Source organism: Lygodium microphyllum, chromosome 22, assembly GCF_053477565.2.
Source record: "Lygodium microphyllum isolate KBCC chromosome 22, Lygodium_microphyllum_v1.1.10, whole genome shotgun sequence".
NCBI lineage: Eukaryota > Viridiplantae > Streptophyta > Polypodiopsida > Schizaeales > Lygodiaceae > Lygodium > Lygodium microphyllum.
Window position 1 is genome coordinate 34,592,115 of NC_141156.1, and position 12,968 is coordinate 34,605,082.

Sequence of the window (12,968 nt, forward strand, 5' to 3'; positions counted from 1 at the left end):
CAACTCCAAAATACTCCCAAGTAGTTAGATTTGTGTTTCATGATTCAAACTAAAGCGAGAATGAGGAGAACCTTCTTGGTAAACATGGACTTGGGTTACAAGGAAATCCATACTTAAATAATCGCAAATTTAAAAGTAGTTTGAAAAGCATTAGAGACGTAACAAGCTCATCCATTTATTATTATTTTGGGGATGTATTGAAAATGATCTTAAGGTTAAATGATTTTAACAATGATAATTTTATATTTTTAAATAACTATATTTTAACAAATTGATGATATGTATAGAGTTTGATAGGGCAAAAGGTCAAGCCCATTTTCATACAACCACCTTTAATCCTCAAAGTAGACACTTACTATCACTCTGTGGATAGTAAGTGTGTGGATGAAAATGGGCTTGGCCTTTATCTCAATAGACTCAATGTACATTATCAACTCCTTTTCTTAAAAAATTTTGAAGAGAGGAAAACTATCATTGGTAAATTTATTTATCCCTAGGAGTGAATTCAATGCATCAATAGCATAATTATGAATAGATGGGCCTAGCAATGTCCTTGAAAATTTCTAAACCACACTTAAATTCATGACTATTTAAGAATAAATATTCTTACAATCCAAACCATATCTTTACTTAGAAAGTTCTTTTGACTCTTGCTTCAACTTCTTGAATATTCATTATGCTATCTTCTCTATTTTGAAACTCTTTTCATTGGATATCAATGATCCACAATCACTTAGGCGTAGAGACAAAGAAGACACAATGAGAAATATGTAAGTGCCTCCATAAAGGTACTCTTGGAAACCAGATTATAAAACCAAAAAAATCAATAAATAAGTCATATAAAACCATATTGAATTAAGGAAAAAATAATGAAATTTTATTTATGAAAAATTTCTTTTGTAAGAAATAATGATATTGTATAAGTCCAAGTCTAAACTTAATAAATTGATTATAAAACATATTAATAACAATTAAAGTTAATAATCAATAACAATTAATAGTTAATAATTATGTTTGAGATTTAATCATTAATATTTATTTATTCATGGACACAAAGAAACATAGGATCTTCTAAAAACTTCTAGAATTTGCAAAAAAGTTCCACAAGATTCTAAGAAGGATCTACTCTTGTATCGAGATCTAGTCTTATATCAATCTTGTATCAAGAAATATATTGTGGTACTTCATCATTTTGTAATAAAGAAAGAAGGTCTTCTTCTTCAAGTTATTCTCTTATAAGTTGTGAGGAGGAAACAAGAAACCAATGTTGAGGCTATGTAGATTGATTCAACTCAAGTAAAGCCATTGTTAGTTCAAGAGAAGCAATGAAGATGTACTCTTTGATTGTATCTATATTGTGGAGGATTTGGGCATATTGCTCATTGTTGTTCTAATAAACAGCTACAAGTACAAAGCTATATAGAGCTTAGAAATCAACAAGGAAACCAATGCATTGTCTCAACACTCCTATCTTACATCTTAAAAAAGAGTTGTCATTTCTCACTAACATGATTCCATTCTCTTGAAACCAAATATTCACTACAAAAAGAAAATGGGCATAGAATTAAAAAAGAAATGGAATGTATTTCATTAATTTATTGAGTCGGCATACAATATCTTCTAAATACTTGATGCTTTGAAGTTATCATTTGAACTCGAGTAGGTTACTGTGTTAAAATGTGCATTGCGTGAGTTCAAAAAAAGGAAATTTAAAAATATGTAAGCTTATTTATGTACATTTATAGAAGGAAATATTTTAAAATATATAACTTTATTCATATAAGGGTTTTTATATTGCAAATGTAATTTTTTAATAGAAAGGTATTGTTAAATCATAAAATTGGCTTGGATATTTGACAGAAGGGTATAATGATCCTCAGTTAGTAAACATAGCACCACTATTCTTTAGGGAATTATGTCCACTTGCTCAAGTTGTGATCTTACAAACTCAAGGTAAATATTATCCATCTTACATAAGGCCTCCACAAGGCTTAGCTTTTAATATCCCTTTCATGCATGGTTAGGATTTGATGGCCCTCCACCTATCCAAAAGCCCCAAACATGTCATGCAAATAGGAAATAAAAAATTGTAAGTGTCCAAGGAATGACTATGTTCGAATTTTCCAATCCCAAAGAAAATATAGAATTTTGGAGGAAATGTTTATGGACAGCCAAATACTACCAATGCCTATCCTTTAAAAATTCATAAAGATAATCAATATTAATGCTATAAAATATCAAGCTATAAGTTCCAGGTCCCCTAGATCTTACTACCGTATATAAGTATAAGCTAAGCATATGCTATGGTTCAATATAGTAATTTAAAGGCTCAAATATTCATTGCCAATTAGACCTCCAAATCAAATGAATGCATGGGTCACCAAAAAAAACCCAGCCTTCTAGACAGTGTATGTAGAGTACGTTATCATCTTGGATGCACACTCAATCCTTGTTGAGATATTTGCAATCACACCTACTTCAGTCCCTTGTAAGGAGCAGTGAGGGCTCAGGACCAGAATCCCATATGCAAACAGGAGAAAGTGCCACCACTCAATTCCTATAAAGCATTGTGCTTGCACTCTTTTTCTAATGCAATGATAGTACTCTTTTCTTTCCAGTAAAGTGGCCATGTCACTGTCCACACACAATATTGTGTTTATGAGTCCAAGTCTCAATCTTGGAACCTAATTCACTTATGTGACGATTTGTCTTTGTCAGGGTCAATGTCTTCATGAGTTTCCTCTTCCTCTATCATTGGCTCTACTTTACATCTCTCTTTTGTAAGCTCGTAATTTTTTATTGGGTATTCAAGTAAAAGCTTTAAGCCACCATTGCCAATAGGCCTACAGATCACTATTTGTGAGATTTGCCCACCCATGGAGACTCACCTCTTCTGCTTCGGCCTCTGGGAAAAACAAGGTAACTAACAACATCCATGACAATGCCTACTACCATGGTTTGTTTGAAGCTGCATGCTACCTTCTTTGCCAAGTGAGTTCCTTTTAGCCCATATGACACTATCAACAAGGAGTATTTGTTGGACAATGTCATTTATAAAATCAAGGATGGTTTGCTTCTTGATGTTGAGCATGATATGGAGGCCCTAAGAAATATGATGTGAAATAATAGAGCTTTGTTTGATTCTTATGTCAGTAAAATCACTTGGCCATTTTGGATCAGGTGCTTGGAGTAAGAAAGAGTGTGTACTTCTTGCGATGGACAATGATGATATTGTAAATGCTTTTCAAGGGAATTTGAAAATTTTTCCATGTAGAGCAATTTGACAATGAAATACTAACTTGTGGTTGAAGTAGTGTGGTATCAGTCACACATGGAGGTTTAAGAATCTTGGCATGGCGGTCTTGGTGAGTAAAGTGAGGAGGTTTAGGAAAATGAATAAGCCTGATGTCAATTGTGCATCAACTATTGATACATCTGTAGCACTTTCAACTTATTGTGCTACAATTGGCATTCCTCCTATTGTGTTTTTGCCAGCAAAAAAATGCCCAGCCGGTGCAATGAATTGCCAATGGGGTAGTCTTGTTGAGCCTGGACACCAATTTTGATAGGTGCATGCATCTAATTTGAGAAGTGATAGAAGCAATGCCCATATACTTGGCTAATTCTTTATAAAGCCTTCGCTTGGAGGCCAAAAAACTACAATCATAGAGATTTTGAGTGGGAGGTTCCTAAAACGATTTAGTTATTGTACCTAGAATCAATCTTGGGAGCATCTATGCTTTCTATTAGGGGTTTTTTATGTGCAAAGAATTTGGCTAGATGTCACAACTCTATAGAAACAGAATTTGTATCCTTTTTCATTAATTTGTCTATATAATGATTTATTAAATTTATTTCCTTTGCACTAATTAGATATAAAGAAAAGTGCATTGGAGCTGGCCACTGATGAGTGGTCACAGGTTATGGTGGACCCACGCTGTGGGTTAGAGAAAAGATAGTTCACACTTCCACCTATATGACCCGATTGGGCGCCTGTGACTAGAACTCACGCATATCAGGGTTAGACTCGCACACAGAAAGGATTGATGCCTTGAAGTGTGGGCTAGATCCACCAGAACAGACAGTTACAATCAACAAGATGGCATGATCATGAAATGCTTGTATAATGTGCATGTGTGGGCTGAAAGCTTGAAATGCACATTTCTTTGCATAGGAAAGTCACATGAAGATTCGGATACCATTTTTGCGATGTACACGGAAAAAGCTTTCATATGATACCCATATTGGGGGGGTCCCTAAATTCTAGGAGATCCCTAAATTTTAGGAGGTAGCCTAAAAATGCTAGTCCTAAAAAATAGGGATGTCATTCTAAAAATAGTAAGTTCTGTACTCTGACTGTGCTTACTAAATTTGGTTGTTTCTATTCTTGACAGTATTCAACCCAAAAAGGAAGGCCATAGAGAAGAGACAAGTGTCAAGACACTTGTCACACAAGTTTCCAAGTGTCCCACCACTTGTCACATCTCATGACATGTGGCTGGACACTTGTCTTGTGCTACTCCACTTTCCCCTTTTGTACTAGCTCTCCCCTCTCCTATAAATAAGAGCTCGTTTTTCTTCATTCGTCATCATTTTTCTTTGCTGTAAACTCATGTAAAGAACCCACAGATAGCCAGAAACTGGCCCCATCCATCCCCATCATCATCCCCCACTTCTCCATTATCAAATTCCTCCATATGCCCTCTTCTATCACTGCTGTTTACAAGACAGCAAGCCTGTAAATTCATCACAGCACCTCCTTCTCGAGCTCTTTCTTCCATTTTAGCTACAAGAAGCAAGCCCTATCCATGTACTGCTGATCAACGATGGAAAAAGGCTGAATTTCCCTTTTTCTTCTCTCATACTGTAAAGAAATCAGTTCTTATCATTGCATAATAGATAATGCATGTGTGTTTGTACATCTTTGCATGATCTTGTGAGAGTGAGAATTACTTCTTCTCACTCTCAGGTTGATTGTAACTGAGCTCTTCCCTAAGGGACTTGGGTTGAGCAGAAATGCATTCCTTCGGGGGGGGGGGGGGGGGGGGGGGGTTGCCCATCTTCAACCCTCAATCTTGTCTCCATTACTTTTACATTTTCATGGTTGTAATTTTGTGAGTAATTTTCATTTTCAGCTTTAAGTGTTCATTCTCTTTTATATTAAATCTCGAAAACAAGCGAATATCATAATTGTTAAGCATACTACGTTGTTCGGGGCGTTTACACTAGACTAATCGGATTCCCAGGCTAGTCACTGCACAAGCTAGTGTATCCATTTTATAAGACATGGTGGAATAATTATACATCTATGAAGGCATTATACACCTATGAAGGCCAGCCCCACTTTTGCATTTGCTATTCAAACTAATGATCCAATATACATTGATCATGCATTTTATGCCCTTTGAAATTTTGACAGGATTATAGAAGAGGCTATAGAAGAAGAACTAATGGATGTTGGTGCTTTAGATGATATGACTGGAATGTTTACTTGCCCACACACTTGTGTGGCACTGTTTGCCTTGATGAAGTTGCGAGAGAATAATGTAATTGGATCAACCAATCATACTAGTGTTGTGAGTACAACTCATGGCCTAATGTTCAGTCAATCCAAATTTGCTTATCAATCAAAGGAGATACTAGAGTTTTAGTCAAAGTATGCCACCCTCCCAATTGAAATAAAGGTTAATTTAGGGTATGCCATAGGCACATTTCTAAGGAGGAAACTAACCTAGAGTGTTAGTATCTTTGAGGTTACTAGCACATTTCATATGTTGATAGGTGGAATGTGCAACCATTATTTCTATGGTGAGTCACACCTCTCATTTTGATAAGAGGCATGTTGTTTTGGATTTATCTTTATGGTGCAAAGAAAAAGAGCTTTATGGGTTGGAATTTTGCATATCTCTAACCTTGTGTAATAAGGACAAGTTGATCATTAAGATACCCATAAATTTATTCTTATGTCTCGTGTTGTAAGCTTTGTATTTGTTTATTATCTTTTACTACTTCCTAGCCTTGTGAGTTAGTCGATGATTGTGTCTCTAATGTTTTGAGCTTTATAGGTAAGTGCTAAGCCAACTATCGAGCTTATAGGATACCTGTGAAATGGGGCATAGGCACATTTTTTAGAAGAAAACTGACCCAAAGTGCTAGTGTCTCTGAGGTCACAAGCACATTTCATTTTGACAAATGCAATGTGCAACCATAGTGTTTTTGTGGTAAATTGCATGCATCTTCCAATTTGACAAGTGGCTAGAATTTTAGGCTATCTTTATGCTACACAAAAATTAAGCTTTATGGGCTAGAATTTTATGGATCTATGATCTTATGTACCAATAACAATGAAAGTAGTAGGCACTTTTTTTAAAAGAATAAAAACATTGGACATCATCTCCTGGTGCCATGCGTTGTGGGGATGTGGGAATTGTAGTAAGGCCAAGTTGATAATTAAGGTACACACAATTTTGTTCATATGGCTCCTGTAATAAGCTTTGGAACACAATGAAGATTATTATGATGATGAAGGCCTTGATTGATGTTTTGGTAGAAACAATGAATGGATGTAAAATTGATGATGATTATAGCGTAGTCATATTTGGACTACTCTTATTTGTGAATTTTTGTTTATTGATCTTTGAATTATTTGTAATGCACATACCAAAATCTACAAAATTTGTTTAATGTTCACTATTTCTCTATAATCAATGTCTTCTTTGTGAACATGCAATATTCATGTAATGAATCATTCGAACTTTGTACTAACATGTGATTTGCAATCAGGGTGGGCAAAGGGGGTGTGTGAAATGTATTGGGTTACCCCTTCCCCCAACCCTAGAGCGACTTGGAGCAACCACGTCTGACTTGAAGTGGTGAAAAGGTTTGACTCTTCTACTCTCTTAGTAGGTTGACAAAAATACCAACAATGGGACTCATCTTCGGTACTAGAATTTGCAGGTAAAAGGTTTAGTTATGTTGCTCTTCCCCTATCTTCAATGTTATTGTGACTTCAATATTTTGATCTATTCTCTCAAATTGTTAGTTTGCAATAGGTCGGAACTTCTATATAGGGTAATTTGGCAACCACTGCATATATGGTATGTAGAGTTGTCTATGGACCTCCTGCTATGAAATATATATGCTAATCTACCTTTCAAATCTAGCCTTCGTATACATCTATATTCAATTCTACTTGTTTGTCCTACTCCATCAAATTTCAATTTGATAAATCAATTGTAAGGGACTAAACCAATCTCTATAATTATCACAGGTTCTATTTGTAACATTGCACTCATATTATAGGTTAGACATTTAGTCCAAAATTCAAATCTTAGGATGAAAGAATGCATTCAAATATAGTAAATTCAAACTATGGAACATTACATTAGGTACTGCAATGTAAATTTCTGGCTTAATATTCCAGGATTCATTGATCATATTTTGTATGCATGATCCTAATTGCTTGGCTAGCCCAATCCCCAAAGTATAACATAGGTAATTGTACTCTCTTACTAGAAAGCAATAAATTAGAGGTAACCAAAATTGTCACATGGTTGATTAGCAACCAAAGACAAGAAATTATCATAGCATTGTTGTATTTTTCCCTATACAAGAATACCAAACAATTGCACTATCACTACATGTTATTGGTAACTGTACTATATGTATTTTGCCGTCATACATGTCAGAAGGATCTCACACTGCATGCATGGAGAGAGAGAGAGAGAGAGAGAGAGAGAGAGAGAGAGAGAGAGAGAGAGAGAGAGAGAGAGAGACTCATTCTATGTAGTTGGTTGATCTTACCCAACAGTTCCAATTGACATCTCACCAGCAAGCAAGATTGTAATCTCTTTCACCATAAGTTGAATTATGCATCCTTCTTTAGATGGCTATATGTTGTTGAGCTCAAGGTCACTATAACTCTATAATTCAAAGAAGCTAGTAATATTGTTGAAGGAAGATTGATCACCATCTATGTTCTTCAATGCCTCTCTTGCAACCCCTTTGAATGACATTTTTCTTCTTCTACATTGGAAATGGTCTTCACTATGAAATTTCTGCAATGATACTTTTGAAAGGATAAAGGTTGGAACAAGAGTTAACTGAGAATGGACACCCTTTGCATCACCATCTTCGAAGATTTTGATCTTGACAACATTCTCTCAAGCATGTATGTTGCTACTCTTGTGAACAGAATGCCAAGTCCCACAGACCGTTTGCTTCAAGCATTTCAAGCCAAAAGCTATGGCTACCTCTCACATAGCCGTGCACACTCTCCCACACACAAATGTAGTGAGCTTACCTTTGAATCCAATCGAGTTGACTCCTCCCCCACATGTATTCCTAGTTCCACACTCCAAGATGTACTTTCAAGCAAGCTCCATCTCCAAGCTCCAAGCTTTAAGCTCCATAGCCACGCGCGCAAGAAAAGAGAAGACAAGAAGGAGAAGATGAAGGGAGGAGAAGAATAACTTCTCCATGGTCCCTCACTCTCACACACACTCTCTCCCTCTCTCAACCACAAGAATGAAGCAAGAAGCAAGAAACAAGAAGAGAGCAAGTTTGGCAACACACCAAGAATGAGCTTCTTCATTCACTTTTTGACTTTTATACATGCCCTGTCTCTTCCTTGGGTGACCATCCCCTTTTTGGTTCGGCCTTTGTCTATTCCTCCACTCTTTTCCTCTTCCTTCCTATTAGCATTAGCCTTAACCCGTGCCTCTCATTCTTTACAACTTGCACAGGAAAGAGCTTGGCACTCTTTTAAAAAATAAATTATAATGTGACTGGTGCTCTTTTTGCAAAAATATTAAGGTGCCCTTCTTCTTGTGGGCCTCCCTCTTAAATTTAGATTTTTTCTCGCGCTTTTTGTCTTCAAATTTCCCTTGGCACGCCTTTGTCCTCCGTCTTTCTCTTTCCTTGGGATTGTCTTCTACTTTCAATTTCTTGAATTTTCCATCTTAGTCTTCCGAGGGTTAAGATTACCCCTCTCCTAGTTGCGGTACTTGATGGTATGGGCTAAAAATATTGAGGGTTGGTGTGGAATGGTTCTTGGAGCCTTTGGGGAGGTAGGTCATGTTGGAGATGCTCTATGAAGCATGTTTTAAGGCTGTCGATATCAAAGATAGATTAGTGGTTGAAGAAGGCCTCTGCAATTGTGGGCTTGCAATGTCACTGCACAATGTATCTGAATAGAAGAAGCATGCACTTCCTAGGGGATGTGTCTACCTTACCATGTAGTACACTATGCAAGTGATGGTGGAACTGGGAGATGGGTCAAGCCTAAGGTGTTGTCCCCCACACTTAAGGACCCAATTTGTGTAAAGAGAGGTGTTGTGCATGACTTAGGGAGACAGGTCTATCAAAATGTTCTGCCCTTGATGTGCCCTAAGTTGTGAAGTGTGGGAGGGGCTAGGGTGGTCCCTAGGTGCAATGGTTGTGATGCTCAAGAGTACAAATGGAGGGATTTCATTTTTATTTTCTTTTCTTTTTCACTTATTTTCTATTTTTTCTTTCTTTTTTTTCTTTTTTTAATTTACGAGGGAGCACATTAAGTGGTATCCTATTCATGGGTAGGGGCCAAGCTCAAGCTTGAGGGATCTGCTTATTAAGAAAGCTCTGCTCTCCATATAGCCCTTCAAGTTGATTCTTACATTGAGGAGTATGGTGGACAAAAAGAGGTGGTTGCACCTAATAAACCTACTATCACTTATATCTCCTAATGAGCTCATACAAAATGCTGGCAAGAGAGTGGCTCTCATCATAAGGTGGGCCATTGTGTAGCTATCTATCCCTACATTAATGTCAAAATAGAGGGGTGCTAATCACTCTTCCTCTATAGTAAGATTTTGTTTTAGTAATATTCTCAAGAGTCAGAGGTAATTACAAGTGGTGATGAAGGTAGGATCTGGGCAACATGAGAATTCCTGAGGAAACTTGCTATGGATGAGTGGAGGTCCCTCTCTGTGAAGGTTGAGCATTCCTTAGAGATGTGGCATTCACATTGTAGATCTTAGGAAAGTCATGCCTACCATGCACCTCCTAGTTAGAATCAACTCCAATTCCCCACGGTTAGGGCATATAGGGAGGATAATTCCTCTCGTATGGTAGTGTGCTATAGAATCCCATCTAAGCATTTAAGTTAGAGTCCCTGATGTTTCTGTGCCATTTAGATTGTGCTTCATACCCCTCCACTTTCTTGGGTACCTCCACCACCTTGTCGTCCCAATAATCTATAGGCTCCTGTTGCCACCTTGTGGGGTGTCTAATTCTCTCCTCCAACTATCTCTTCTCCAGCCTCCCTAAGAACTTTATCACTTCCTCCACCACCCTTGGAGATAACACTATGTCCAATGTTCGAGGGAAGGTGAAGCCGAATTCAAATAGTCGATTGTGATTCTCCCACTACTCCCATATTGCCAATTCCTGGTTCTAGTTCATAGGATTGTACTCCTCTTGTTGAGGGATGGCCACATTAGAAACTGTTGCGATTTCGCTTGGAGTCTTCTATGTGTTAGTTCTACTTGCTATCTCTGCTTGAACCTTATTTCCACCATTCTCTTTGGGGATATGGCTTCCTCACCTTAGTCTTTCGACCCCTCTTCATGTATTGGCTCTCTCGACTCTTCACAGGGAGATTGTGCTTATTGCTCTAGCTCTCCAAACCCTAGCAATTCAAGTTCTTGCATCGTTAATCTAACCATGATCAAATGGGCTCTTAGTTCCTCCACTTCTAAGCTAGTGCTAGGTTTGGGTGCCTTGGCATGGAATCCATGTTTAAGTACTCTCCTTGCCATCTCTAATTTCCTTTTGAGTTCCTCAATTGTCTCTTCCAGTGACATTCAATACTATGTTCAAGAAGGCTTTCTCTTACTCTAGCATCCTTGTCTCCATAGCTTCAGCTTTACTTTCTGCCATAATGGCTTCACTCTCTTTGAATGGGCTTGGTGGTAAGCCAAGTCTTTTATCATGCCCTTATTCTTAACTATCCATTCTTCCTCCTTTTCTTTCATTTTCTCTAATCCTTGGTTCTGGTATTGGGCTAGGGTAGTGATTACGTGCTCTTGCTATCACCATAATATATTCATTTGTTGCTTTTCTTGGTTTCGATTCTCTAACTATTCCCTTAGGATGGCTTGCTCATGGAGTACTACTCCGTGAAGTTGGTTATGCAGTTCCGCTATCTTATCAACAACTAGCTCAGATCCGGAGATGTTCTTCGAGAGGATTCTTGTTCGAAAGGAGCGACTGCCATTACCTTTGGTTCATTGAGTACAACACTTTTTTCCAGTAGCAAACTAAGGATTTATGAAATCCCTCGCAGTGCTCTAGCACAGCCGCCGTACCTTTCCCCTAAGATAATTTACAATTCGAGTTCTAAGACCAAACCCTAGGTAAGTCAGCAAATCGGCCCTTCCTAGAGTTTCTTCCTAGTGTTTGTTTTTGGAGAAACCTCTTGGCTAACCAAGACAACCCTGCTATATGACTGGATTTGTCGGGAATCCATCCACCCGCTTCCCTCTATGGAAGTTCTTAGTTATCTAATTACCTACCACATTACGTGAAACATATAAAAACGACTTCATTAATTAAAAAGAATCCTTTTATGCACAGTTGTTCGTTTGCATAATTTACTCAACGGACATACAATCAGAATAAAACAAATCCATTGATTATGTTCCATAATGTATGTTCTACCGCCCATACAGGAGAAAATTTACAATTTCACGTGTTGCCTCATCTGGCGCATCTGCACGTCACCAAGATCAAATCCACCTATAGCTAGCGTTTTTAGGTATCCCAAGTAGAACTTGGGCCATGCAAGGGACCAAGTAGTTCCTAGGTGCGTAAAGGATTGTTGAGAGTGGAAAAAGACTAAATTTTTGATTGATTTTTTTTGTTTTTGAGGTCTGAATGATTGATTTTTGATGGATTTAGAGTGATGTATGGTTATTAATGGAAGTGTTTGAGAGTGTTTTGGATTATATTGATTATGTTTTGGAAGTTCATGATGATTGTTATTGGAAATATGAAACTCTGTGATGTTCTGATAGGTTCTGTTGAGGTTCTAATTGGTTCTGTAGTATACCTTCTGTATAGCTTCTGTTTTGTTTTGATTTTCTTCTGTATGAAGTATGGATTGATAAATGATGAAGATTGAAATATTTTGGAAGCTTATTGAATAGTTTTTTATAGTTTGGAATGGTTTTAGTATAAGTTATGAGGTTCGAATGACCTTCTGTAACCCTCTGTAAAACTTCTGTAGAGCCTCTATCTCTGTTCTGTATCTGTTCTGTAATAACTGCTCTGGTCCTGGATTGTATTGTTATGTAGATCTTCTGTAAGTGTTCTGTAGAATGCATGTGTGACTTTGGGGAAGTTTTCTAACTTTTGAAAAGGATGAATCTAAGTTCAAAAGAGCTAAAACAAATGGAAGAAGCAATTGCTGAAGACTGAATAGAAGACTGAAGTGACAGTGACAGTAGTGAGTTGTGAAGAGACACTGTAGTGGCTCTTGTGCCTCTTCACATCAAACATACCTCTTGGGAGGTGTATCCACAACCTAAGAAGGATTATTGAGAGCCATTATGAGAGTATTGTAGTGAGGAGAGGATGTACTATTGAGAGAGAGAGAGAGAGAGAGAGAGAGAGAGAGAGAGAGAGCCAAAGATAGCCAATTTCTATCAAAACAGTGTAACTATCTATGAGAGATTGAGAGAGAGAACTATGAAGACATTGAAGATGAATACTATGTGATTGATTTCCATTCAAAAATGGTGTATTCTTTTATATTCCTTGTTGTATTGATAGATTTTATGAAGATGCTGAAGATTATGGTTGATTCTATCAAATCTGTGGGAGATATCTACTATGATGCAACGTGAAGAATTGTTGTTTTCTTTGTTTTGCTGATCAAAAGAATGAAATAAAAGCTTGTTGATGTTACAAGATAGATTTTCTTGCAGTAG

The 12,968-nt window shown here is 37.3% G+C and overlaps 1 pseudogene; it reads left to right on the top strand.

Annotated features, from left to right (window-relative positions):
* Positions 1 to 2,876: 2,876 nt before the first annotated feature.
* LOC148017017 (threonine synthase 2, chloroplastic-like) lies at positions 2,877 to 3,825 on the top strand (annotated as a pseudogene).
* Positions 3,826 to 12,968: the final 9,143 nt, after the last annotated feature.